The sequence below is a fragment of the Macaca mulatta genome, chromosome 10, assembly GCF_049350105.2.
Source record: "Macaca mulatta isolate MMU2019108-1 chromosome 10, T2T-MMU8v2.0, whole genome shotgun sequence".
Lineage (NCBI taxonomy): Eukaryota > Metazoa > Chordata > Mammalia > Primates > Cercopithecidae > Macaca > Macaca mulatta.
The window spans coordinates 35980625-35992790 of record NC_133415.1 but is presented as its reverse complement, the minus strand read 5'-3'; the positions used below and the strand labels follow the sequence as shown (position 1 = coordinate 35992790).

The 12166-nt window shown below is 38.7% G+C and overlaps 1 pseudogene across 1 annotated transcript in view; it reads right to left on the bottom strand.

Moving 5' to 3' along the window:
• LOC114670404 (putative ankyrin repeat domain-containing protein 20A2) overlaps positions 1-11765 on the bottom strand; it is a 42825-nt pseudogene extending 31060 nt beyond the window's left edge. The window contains exons 1-5 of the transcript XR_013399681.1: positions 10885-11765; positions 6770-6884; positions 6434-6607; positions 2434-2540; positions 1214-1355 (exon numbers count right to left, since the gene is read on the bottom strand). The product of XR_013399681.1 is annotated as a putative ankyrin repeat domain-containing protein 20A2 (transcript). The remainder of the gene's footprint in view (positions 1-1213; positions 1356-2433; positions 2541-6433; positions 6608-6769; positions 6885-10884) is intronic.
• Positions 11766-12166: the final 401 nt, after the last annotated feature.

The following is a 12166-nucleotide window of genomic DNA, read 5'->3' as shown; positions in this document are numbered from 1 at the left end:
AGCCTAGGAGATTTTCATTATTATAAAGACACACTACTTGAGGGGCCAACTGCAAGTTGGTTCCCACTACTCGCTGGAAAGGTAACACGGAACCTTCTGCTATCTAACCTAAGCTGCTGCACAGGATGTAAAAAAGCCTCAAGGTACCGATCTGATAGCAAAAGGGAAAGGGAGCTCTGATCTTTTCCTGCAACATTATTTGAACATCCCTGACTGTTGAGAACAAGTCCAACTAATACTGGTTAAAGAAAAGACAAACATGGCTCTCAAAGGATAACATACCATGAAGGCCTAGGCTAAGTCTAGCTAAGAGGTGGGCTCCAAATAAGGTTTTTAGTGTAGGGCAAGCATCAGCTTGCTCAATGTTTGTGTGGGTAAAGCTAGGAGGCCTAGCTGCCAGAGCAGGGTGCTGGGGACAATGATTGAACATAAATACATAAACTAATAAACACTGTAGCTTTGAACTCTATGTATGAATCACCACGAAAACTGAGGGGTCTGAATCAGTGATGGCATTCTGGTGGCAAAGGTCAATCATTATCAGATTGTAGGACCAGTTACAATGGCAACAATACAGCAAGTGAGTCCGATCATTCTGGAGACAACAGAATGATTAGAATGGCCTTTTTCCCCTTCTTCTGATTAGTGAAGAAAGGTTGCCTTCCTCAGACTTAAGAAAGCCCTTAGCTTCTTGGAAAATTCAAAGAAGGAAGACACAGGGGATAGCCCCAGGGGACAATACAAGATTTTCTGCTCAATTGGACATTTCGAGATCCAACAACTAATTAGAAAAGTCAGGCCAGGCATGGTGGCTAGCACTTTGAGAGGCCGAGGCAGGAGGATTACTTGAGCTCAGGAGGAGTTCAAGAGCAGCCAGGGCAACAGAGCAAGACCTTGTGTCTATTAAAAAAAAAAGCAAAAGAAAAGAGGTCAAAGATGTGGCTCCTTTTATCCCATGCATGGGGATTATACTTAGAATAAAATGAACAACATTGAGATTCTTAAGGACAAAGGTCTTACAAATCCTGAAAAAAATCTTGCCCTCTACTTCTAACTAATCTAGATTTCTGCTTGATTTCTGGCTAAAAGGTAAAACTCACTGCTATTTCAAACTACCAGAACCAAACTATGAAGTCTCACCTAATGTATAAGATGGAATAATTGCAATTGTTTTAAACTTCCATTTAGTATTAACTGGTCTTTTAACATAAACCCTTATTTTGTCAACCCACGAGAAAGAGCATAACCTTCTGCCTCTCGTCCACACGTCTTGAGTGAAGACATTAATATTTTGCTTAAGAAGGATGCTGACAATACCTGGTGAGTCATAGTGCACAGCAAGCGTGAGGGTTGTTCTAAAATAACAAAGAAATAACTCCACTCAACAACTTTAATAAAGACTTTTTTAAACAGCTAGTTTGATACACTTTACTATTTTAATATCTGCCTGTCAGTGTAGACGTAATAACCATTTGCATGTACTAGCTTGAGTCTATAAGCAACTAGGGTGCTCAAGTGTTCATCTTTGTAAATTATCACCAAGGCTAAAAGGAAGGGACAACAAGGAATCCTCTTGTCCCACAGGGGTATGACATAATACAACTTGCTAACTTATAGTCCTCTGGTGGCCAAGAAATTGTGCTGGGGTCACTTATCTAAAGTAGGCAAAGATTTAGATGAAGATTTCCCCATTGCTTTCCTAGTCTGATATATTATAATTCAAATCAGCTAGGGGTCAGATAAGAGTTATCTGCAGGCGGAAAACAACAACAACAACAAAAACAATAATAATGACAATACTAGTAGTCGTAAACTAAAAGTCCACACCTTAAAAATTAATAAAACTGGCCAAGTGCAGTGGCTTACGCCTGTAATCCCAGCACCTTGGGAAGCCAAGGAGAGCAGATCACGAAGTGAAGAGATTGAGACCATCCTGGCCAACATGGTGAAATCCCATCTCTACTAAAAATATAAAAATTAGCTGGGTGTGGTGGCGTGCACCTGTAGTCCCAGCTACTTGGGAGGCTGAGGCAGGAGAATCACTTGAACCTGGGAGGTGGAGGTTGCAGTGAGCCAAGATCACACCACTGCACTCTAGCCTGGCAACAGAGTGAGACTCCATCTCAAAAAAAAAGAAAAAAAAATTAAGAAAACCAATACAAAACCCTTTAGCTAATAAAAGATTACACTAGCAAAAACATCAGATTATAAATAACAAACACTCTATATTATAAGAAAAGATGAATTCTACTACATACCGTTCTTTATGTTACTCAGTTCAAATATTTGCTGGTCTACCTGATTCTTCATGGTGGTATTTTTCACTATATGACAATAATTATATTAATCTTATTAATATTTCTGACTTGACTGTTACCACTCTAGAATATACAGGTTTTTATTTAAAAAAAAAAAAAAAAAGAACTACTGTACCATCTCAGCTTATCAACGGCATGTACATTTGCTTTGTTTTTCAATAAAAAATCTACCATTTTCTCTTTCTTGCAAATTACAACAAATAAAAGTGGGGTATTATTGTCCTATAAAACAGCAGAAAAAATTAATAATTCACAAAATTACGTATTTCTCAACTGAATTGAAAATCTTATCTAAGGTGCTTTGAACTTCAACATGCAGTATAGAAAGCAAGTAAATGAAAAGCAGGCCCTTCCTTCTCACTCCTCTGCACTTTCTGATGTGCTGCTCGTTGCCTTGCAAACAACCCTCCTCTGTCTCCCCAGATTAACTGTGGTCATTACCAAAACTCACTTTAAACATTTACCAGTCCCAAGAATCCTTGCTTTGATCACAGCACTTAGCATGGTACATTGTAATCATTTCATTGTTTCCCACTGAAACCAAGAGCTTCTTGAGGGCAAAGGCTGTATCTTTTGTCTCTATAGCCCCAAAACCCTAAGACATAGTAGCAAATATTTTGGGTTTTTTACATAAATTAATGATCTAAATTATTCTCTCTAAAGCAGTGTTTCTTAAACTATATTCCAAAGAATATTTGCTTTACCAGAAGTATACCCCAAGAGAAAGACTCCATGACCATCTGCATTTGAGAAATATTACAAAACTGTATTTTATGTCCAATAATCAAGAAATCTCTTGAATGTTACCTAATCCCCATTTGATAATACTATTTGTGGCAAACATTAACATTTGAGAAATTAAGAGTTTCAGAGAAACAGTTGCCAGAGCTCCCCATTACAGGTGGAGGTTTCCTCTGGGTGGTACAAACTTGCTTGATTCACTTCTATCAGTGGTGTCAGGATCCCAGATGCCAATGTCAGGCACTCCTGCTCCAAATGGTCACTATCAAAATGAGCTCTGAATTAAGAGAGACTGGCTTCAAATGCACTTATTTTCCTTATTATTAAATAGTCCGTAGATTTTTTTCCTAATACAAGAGAATAGATTTTTATCTTTACTTTTAGAAAGCTCAGTATGTTCTGTGTAAGAGAGATAGGTTTAAAAAACTTAAAAACAAATACTTAAAAGACCAAAGCTCAGTAAGAAATACTGTTCTCAATTACAATGGTAATCCCGGCACCCTAATGCAGTTCTACTTTTTAAATCCATTTTTATTGGCTTCCACTTAAATGGCTATTTAAAATTATTTTTTATTTTAGGGAAAACATAAATCAGAAATAAAACATAAGTGCTTGTCAATAAAAGTTCTCTTACTGATCCATACGGATTATTTCTAGCATAATGAAAGCCAGTAAGTCACTTGCATTTTTAAGGAAGAGTGCTGAGGAGAAAGATGTAATGTCTGCAATATTCATAAATTATCCAACTATAACCAGGAATAACCTAATAAGGCTTCTAGGCATTCTTATGGGAAGATGACTATTTGTGGTATATATAAAGAAAAGAGTTTTAAAAACTTCTAAAATTCAACTCCATAACTGAGGGATTTATATACTCTATAGACTACATATTATAAACAAGCACATGCTGACTTAAAAACCTTGAAGTATTTATCAAAATATACTACAACATAAGAGTTGTAAAGTCAAATACTTACAATGACAAAGGAAAGTCACCTGAGTAAGGGAAGTACTGAGGTGGGCACAGTAGCAAACTGGAGAATACACGCCTTCTACAAAGGGGCAACCTCTGAACAACAGACCAAACAGTGATAAAAACTCAGGGGACACCAGATTTGACTTTTTAGGATAAGCCTTAAGTCCAGATTTCTACACAAGTCTTCTAAATTTTACATGTTGATTCAACTTATACAGGCAACCAAATCTGTGTACCACATTAGAATATAGCCCTAGTGTTTTTATATTTGCTATAAATGTATTACTAAATGGTTGTGTATAATCCAAGTATTTGCATGTAAAATATTTTCTTTCTCTAGTGTCATGTTTTACTAAAAATTCAGGCTCTCATATATAATAAAAATGGTTAAAAAGACTTATAATACTTGTTTTAAGAATTTTTCCAACATTTATTCATTTAAAATATATTGGTAGATAATTTTCCCAGATTGTTAGCCAAACAGATCATCGGTTCACAGGACTGCTAAAACTAAATTATTGTAAGAATTCCTACCTGTATTCTTATTAACTTTATGGATTTCAGTGTTTAAAACTGACATTTTGGTTATGCTAAAGCTCTATAAACTTAACAAACATACTGAGATAGTTCATAATACAACTTCAACCAAAAAGAAATAGTTTAGGATTTGCTACTATTCTAACTGAGAAAGCCCAACTTGTAATGAATATTTGTTGACACATAATCACCTGCATGGTGACAAAGGGACATCAAATCCTGAAAGGGTCAGCCCCTACCTATCAAAAGATTACCCATAAGCAAATTTCTAAAGACTCTCTGAATGGTAGTGAATGATTAATGGTGGGAAGGGAAAGGTGTTATTCTGTAAGTTGAGAGATATTGCCAATAATATTTCCCTTTCACATCCCAGTCACAGATGTAGAGAAAGACAGATAAAGTCTTGAAAAGGAGATCAAAAAGGAAAACTTTGAAGGAAGTAGCACCTATCAAACACAAACTCTTCTAGAGATTTCTTACATTTTTGAAATACAGAAATTTATATATTGCACTTATCTATTCTGGGGTTCTTAATCAGGAGTGTATACAAACCCTTGAGGGTTTTTTTTTTTTTTTTTTGGCCGTTGCTGTTAGAGACAAGAGTCTCACTATGTTGCTCAAGCTGGACTCAAACGCTTAGGCTCAAGCAGGGACTACAGGAACATATCACTGTGCCCAGCTTCGAGAAGATGTTTTTAAACAGGTTCAGGCCTTATTAGGTCTATTACATCAAAATCCTCAGGGGAAAGCCTACAATTGTAGATTTTTAACAAAATGTCCTCAGGTCACTGTAACGCGCAATTCTGAGAATTAGTGCGGCAAGCACTTCAGTCTCATCTCTCACTTGCATGGCTAATTCCCTTTATCAGTTGGACATGTAGCCAAAAAGAGAAAAGAGTAAGAGATGGTGTCATTTATTAAAGCTCCAGTTAAGTTTCCTGGGTATGGGTAGAACAGGGACAAGTAAACTCAAATTCCTACTTGATTTTGCTATTTATAAGCTCCTTATCTCCCATCTTCCCACCAAGACATACTAGATTTGAGAAGAGTCTTTAGACTCTTATCTAAGTGGCTGTTTCTGCCAGGATGGGCAATAAGTCAGTTAATAATTTGTTCCACCTTCTGCTGAAGTTTTTCTCACTTTGTCAACATATATTCACTGCCAATCTGGTTTCCTCAGACTCCTCCTAAAATTAATCTCCAGGCAAGTTTCAACTCACTCTCATTTTCAAGCCAAAAATTATTAGACCCAAAACTAAAGAGCACCTTGTCTCAACACATAAACTAGAAGAACTTAAAAAAAAAAAAAAAAAAAAAAAAACTCTTCCTGTCATTTTCCCTCATTACCTAACTTCCAAGTGACCTGCATATTTCTGATTGCTCTCCTTTTCCCTTCCTATGTTTCCCTCTTAAGCCTTGTGCCACTGAGAAATGATACATCAGATTTTCAGAAAATTATCAGCAGGAGCAACATGTCCATTTACTGTAAGTTGCTTTAGTTTTGTTTGAGTTTTAAGATAAAGCCTATTTCCAGGGCATATTTTCTTTCCTGTGTTGTTTTATACTAATTAGGAAAAAAAAAGAAGGAAAAGAATAACCCTGTGTAGGAAACAGTGAAAAGGTTTTACCTTTAACAAATTCACAAATATTTTCCAAAGTGCATTTTATAAAGCTGTGCCCTTTAATGATTCTTTAAAAAGATCAATATTTAAAATAAAATCTTAGACAATTAATTATTTCAAAATAACTTAATTTGCATTTGCTTTCAGGGAACGGTTGAGCTTCCAAATATAAAAAATTGACCCTTACCTATGTCAATGTTAAAACAAATATTTTGGAAAGAAAGTTGATTGAACTATACCTTGTCCAGTGCTTCAATATTTGCACCATGTGAAAGCAGTTTTTCTGCCAGTGAGGTGCTCTCACTACACACAGCATAATGGAGAGCAGTGTTGCCTTAGATATCCTTAAGGTCTGGATTGGCGCCATGTTCCAGCAGAATAACGGCACAAGCCTCTTCCTGGCAATGGACTGCCTGTTCATATTAGACCAAGAAATAGATTGTAAATTCTAAGAAATCAAAATACACATTTCACAGGTTTCACCAACTAGTTATATTTAAATGAGATCAATTTATTTTAATTCTACATGTGTACATCAAATCCATGTCATGCTGAAAGTGTTGGCTCTAATATACCTGTATCAAAGGCGTTCTGTTTTCTTTGTCGCAGATATCAGTCTGGCATTTTCTGTTAACCAGGAGAGTGACCACTTTCACATGGCCACTGGCACAGGCCAAATGTAGAGCAGTTCTACAAGAGTAAGAGGACTTTTTAGGAAACTGTAGTGCAACATCTCAAAATCTACCATCATTCATGTCATTGTAAAAATTGAATAGCATGTTTTTCCTCTGCTTTCAAAACAAATGATATTTTTTGAAGAAAGTACAATACTTGCTAGCTCTTATTGCTCACTGCCTTAATGAAAACAGCAGCCTATTTGAGTAGAAAGAGCTCAGGCTTTGGATTCAGTTCGACTAGGGCTTGAGTCCTACTTTAAACCCTGTCACTTACCAACTATTGCTTAGTCTTTCTGTGCCTCAACTTCCTCATTCATAAAGATAATAGTAGCCATCTCATAGGACACCATCCTGAAGGCTAAATGAGAATCTATGTAAAGTATTTAGAATAGTTCCTACAATAGCTTAATAATTGAAACATTTTTGTTTATTGAGACAAAGTCTCACTCTTTTACCCAGGCTGGAGTGCAATGATGTAACTATACCTCACAGTAACCTGGAATGCCTGGGCTCAAGTGATCCTCCATCCCCAGCCTCCTGAGTAGCTGGGACTACAGATATGCACCAGCATGCCCAGCTATTTAAAAAATTTTGGAGAGTAAGAATCTCACTTTGTTGCCCAGGTTGGTCTCAAACTCCTGGCATCAAACAATCCTCTCACCTCAGCCTCCCAAAGTTCTGGGATTACAGGTGTGAGTCACTGCACCCAGCCAGATATTATTACTATTACTACTACTTAACAAACACATTTTAATTAGGTAAAATGATACAATTATACCTACTTTGCAGGATGGTTTAAAGAGTAGGTAACATTTTAACACCTCTGACATGGGAATGCCACTTACAATCCATGATTTATTATAAATAAAATTGGTAGCATTTTAAAAATTATCTTATTGATACATAAAATAACGGGGCATCACACAATCCGTGAGAGCTTACATTAAGTAGAATATGGTAACTCAGGTCTAGGGCAGTTCCAGGCATGTAACTAAAACTTAAATACATTTTAGTTCTTAAAGGGACTATGGGAAAAGAGCACTGAAATAATCATGCATTTTTTTAAACAAATTATTTGATTTTCAAACAACTTGAAACCAAAGGAAACTCATGATTCAAATGAATACATGTATGGCTCATTTTATTCAATACTTACACTTACAGAATATATGCAAATAAGACTTTCCGATGATTAATATTAGTATTTAAGACTGACAAACTTTTGAAAGGGCAGTTAAAGGTTATCTTCTACTATTTTCTAACTTCAGAAATGCTTTTGTTTCAAAGGTGGGAGATAAAGTTTCAAGGAGTTTCAGTCCCAATATTCCTATTGTAAATCTCTCAGCTTGCGCAGGCAGGGCAGGTAAACATGAAGTTTTTAAGGATAGAAGGGTCCTGAAAGATAATAGAATATGTCTGCTACATAACAGGTACTCAGGTTATGTTTCACGAATAAATCAAATGAAAGAATGGATAAATACAGTTGGGGAGTTCAGTATTTTTAAATAAACTCCTATAAAGTAACAATTTTGCAACAGTAATTATTTATATGTATTTTTATTTTTAAAGAATACAATTAAAATGAAACGATTACTCTATCATTGTTTGCATAAATGGAATGAATGTATAAGAAAAATGTACATAATAAAATATATAGATAAAATCTGGAAACAGATAAAAACATTCCCATTTTACTTCTGAAAAGGCTAAAAGTTCAAAGAACAATACACACAATAACGATAAAAAATAGAAAGTGAGAAATTATTTTTATCAGTGCAAGATTCATATTCCTCTCTTCCCAAGGATTATTCCATTAATAATAAACTTTTACTACAATTTTGTACATGCTCACTGCAGTAATCACAGATAAGAAAAAGGAAAAAAACTTTACTTAAAATACAAATGCTCAGAAATTACAAGTTTTTATTTTGTACATATTTTTTTGCTAAAACAAGACCATAGTATGTTTGTGCAAATGTATAATTTAACTGATTTTTTTCCTCATTAGCTATAAAAATACACATCTTCACACATCAACGTACTTCTGTATCTATTGCCACCTTCAATGGTCACATATTTCATCCAATGGATGCAACTGAAATTTATTTATAGGATCCATTCTATGGGTCTTTTTAAAATAAGTGCTGTGAAAAATAAAGTGCATGTATCTTTATTTCCTAAGGGTATTTTAGTGTAATGGAATTGATGGGTAAAAGGCATACACATTTTTTAAATGTACTTACCACCAAATTATCTATTTGAAAAGTAATCAGCAACTTAAACTTTAAGCAGGAGTATAAAACAGCCTCACAAATATTGTGGATAAAAAACTGTTTCATTCCTCTTTTATTTCAATTCTTATACCAGAAATGCAAAGGACTTTTTCCTATGTGCATAAGTAACTTATAGATCTGGAGAAACGTACTTTGCCCAATTTTAGAGTTTTTAATGATTTGATTTGAAATAATTCCCTGTAAAATGAAAATGTACTTTTCATCTATATATATATAACTTTTCATCTAATGTGTATATATAACTTACATATATAACATCTATAATACATATGATATAAATATCAGTAATATATATCATATAACATATAATAATATAGGCCATGCACGGTGGCTCATGCCTGTAATCGCAGCACGTTGGGAGGCCAAGGTGGGCAGATCACTTGAGGTCAGGAGTTCGAGACCAGCCTGGTCAACATGGTGAAACGTCCTCTCTACTGAAAATGCAAAAATTAGCCAGGCATACTGGCACCTGCCTGTAATCCCAGCTACTTGGGAGGCTGAGGGAGGAGAATTGCTTGAACCCAGGAGACAGAGGTTGCAGTGAACCAAGACTGTGCCATTGGACACCAGCCTGGGCAAAGCAGCGAGACTCTGACTCAAAAAAAATTAAAAAAAAAAGGAATATAATGAATTCCCTATAAAATGAAAACATACTTTTCATCTGAATATATATATATAATAAAGACAATATTTTTCACATAAGCTCTCTTTCATTTCGTTAATTTGTCTTCCGAAACACAGGCAGTTTTAATTTTTAGTTTGCTAAATCAACCTTCAGAATGTCTGCTTAAGAGGTCATTCTCAGGAAGGCCTTTGTCAACATAAAATGTTCCTGTAAAATAAGCTTTTGTGTTTTCTGGTACTTTACTAATTTGCATATGTAAAAAATTCAATCTGCATTCCATCAGGAACTCATGCTTGTGACATAAAATTTCATTAGTTTTCTTCAAACAGCAGGCATTTTTTCATTAATAATTCATCCTTTCCTACTCATCAATCTTTACTTCCATCTTACACAATTTCAGTGTTTCTGGGTTTCCTACTCTGTTCCATGCGTTTGTCTTTTCAGCTGTCAGTAAACGATTTATTGTCGAAATTATAGCACCTTTTGCTATCTAGAGAAGTGTTTTTTCACTCCATTATGAGATTTTTAAAAAATGTCCTCACAATAGTGAAAGACAGCAGGTGTCATACAAAAATATTAAAACCTTGATATTTTCATTGGGTCTATGTAAAATTGATAAACACAGAAAGGGCTCACATTTTGAGAAAAATGTGCCTTCCCATTCAAGAACACAGAACCCACCTCCCACTTTCAAGTTTCTCTCTAAGAAACTTCAGTAAAGAACCTACCTACACAGGTGGATACGGCTGTAAAACGGTCAGTTTTATCTGAGAACTTTTCACCTACTGAAAATAACTCACAGTATTTTTGATAGGGGAATGAGTTTTCTCATTAGGCACCTCCTATAATGTACATAAACCATGTTTTAAAGGAGTTCGTTAAAAATAACACCATATATGCTTAACTTTGTGAGTTAAATCACTCAAATTCTCCACCTACTCCAGCCAGGGAATTATGAGGGATGGAAAACAGCTGAGGGCCTGTTTGGCTCCGCCACTGGGAGGGTGCCCGGCGCCCTCCAACGCCCAGTCCCAGGGGCTGCGGGGAAGCCGGGCCTGGGGCCCCCCTCCAACCCGGGGCTGAGCCCCTACTACCTGTGCTGCTTGTCCAGGGCGTCCAGGTGTCCGCTCCTGCGGGCCAGGCAGCGCTCCACCTCCGCCGCGTCACCCTTGACAGCCGCCCTGTGGATCTTCTGCAGTTTGGCCTCCCAGACTCGGTACCCTCAACCCGTGTAGTCGTGGTCTATGGAGCCCAGGACCGTCTGGCGCCTGCGGCTCCCGAAGCTGAACAACCTCATGGTGGTGACTTCTCAGACCCCCAACCACCGGCTCTCGAGCGGGGGCAGCTTCCTGTCACCTTTTCACCAGGAGCCCCTGCCCCCGCCGACCCAGCCCCAAATCCCCTATCCAACCCCAAGTCCCGATCCAACTCCAAATCCGCGATGCAACCCCCAGTCCGCGATCACAAATCTATGATATACTCCAAAATCCGCGATCCAGCCCGGTCCACCACAGCCTTCAGCAGGGACACTCGCAGCCTCCGACCTCTCAGACCAAGTGAGCTTCGCAAAGCCGTTGGGCGCGCGCCTTCACCGCGGTGGCCGCTGGCTCCCGGAAGTCACTCACAGGTGGCCCGCGCGAGCAGGTGGGGCTGCAGCTCTCCGCGGGCGCCACCAGGCTCGAGGATTCTCCTGGGCTGGCCTGGGCGGCCCCAGGATAGCACGCGTGCAGCCAGCCCTGCCTGAGGAGGAGGAACTGTCTGGCCTTGCAGCCCGCACGGTTTCTCCTCCGAAGGGAGATAGGGTGCTGGCAAGAGTACTCCCGGCCACCTGAGTGGCTTCGCGGATGGCCTGGCTTCACGTTGAGGCTCTGGCCCTGGAGTCTGTGTGGCTAGTGTCGGGTAGCGGGAAAGCCATGGAGAGTCAGGAGCTGCTCCTTCCCCCACCCGCCGTCACCGCTGCCAGTGCCCCACGAATGGTTTGCAGCTGCAGATCTGGCACTGGCAGGAGATGGCGGAGCTTCCACTAGATGGCGTCAGGGTCGCCGAGTGCACAGCCTACCTGGCCTGAAGGTGAGCTCCTCTTGGACATCTCTCGGGATCCTGGGCCCTGGCACTGGGCACTCTGTATCCACACCGATGAAACAGCAACCGCTGGTGGGGCCGATGGCCTGACTTTGCCGCCTGGGTGTCTGGCCTCAGGATTCACGCTACTGGGGGGCGGGCCTGGTCTGGAGTGTCCAGTCACTTGCTGCCCGTGCACCACGTCTAGGCTGCAGGTGCGGCTTCGATGCCAGTGGGGGCTGGCAGGCCTGGTACCTGACGTCCTCAGGGTCATGTTCATCGCAGGTGTGCTCTGACTTGGCCTCCTCCAAGAAC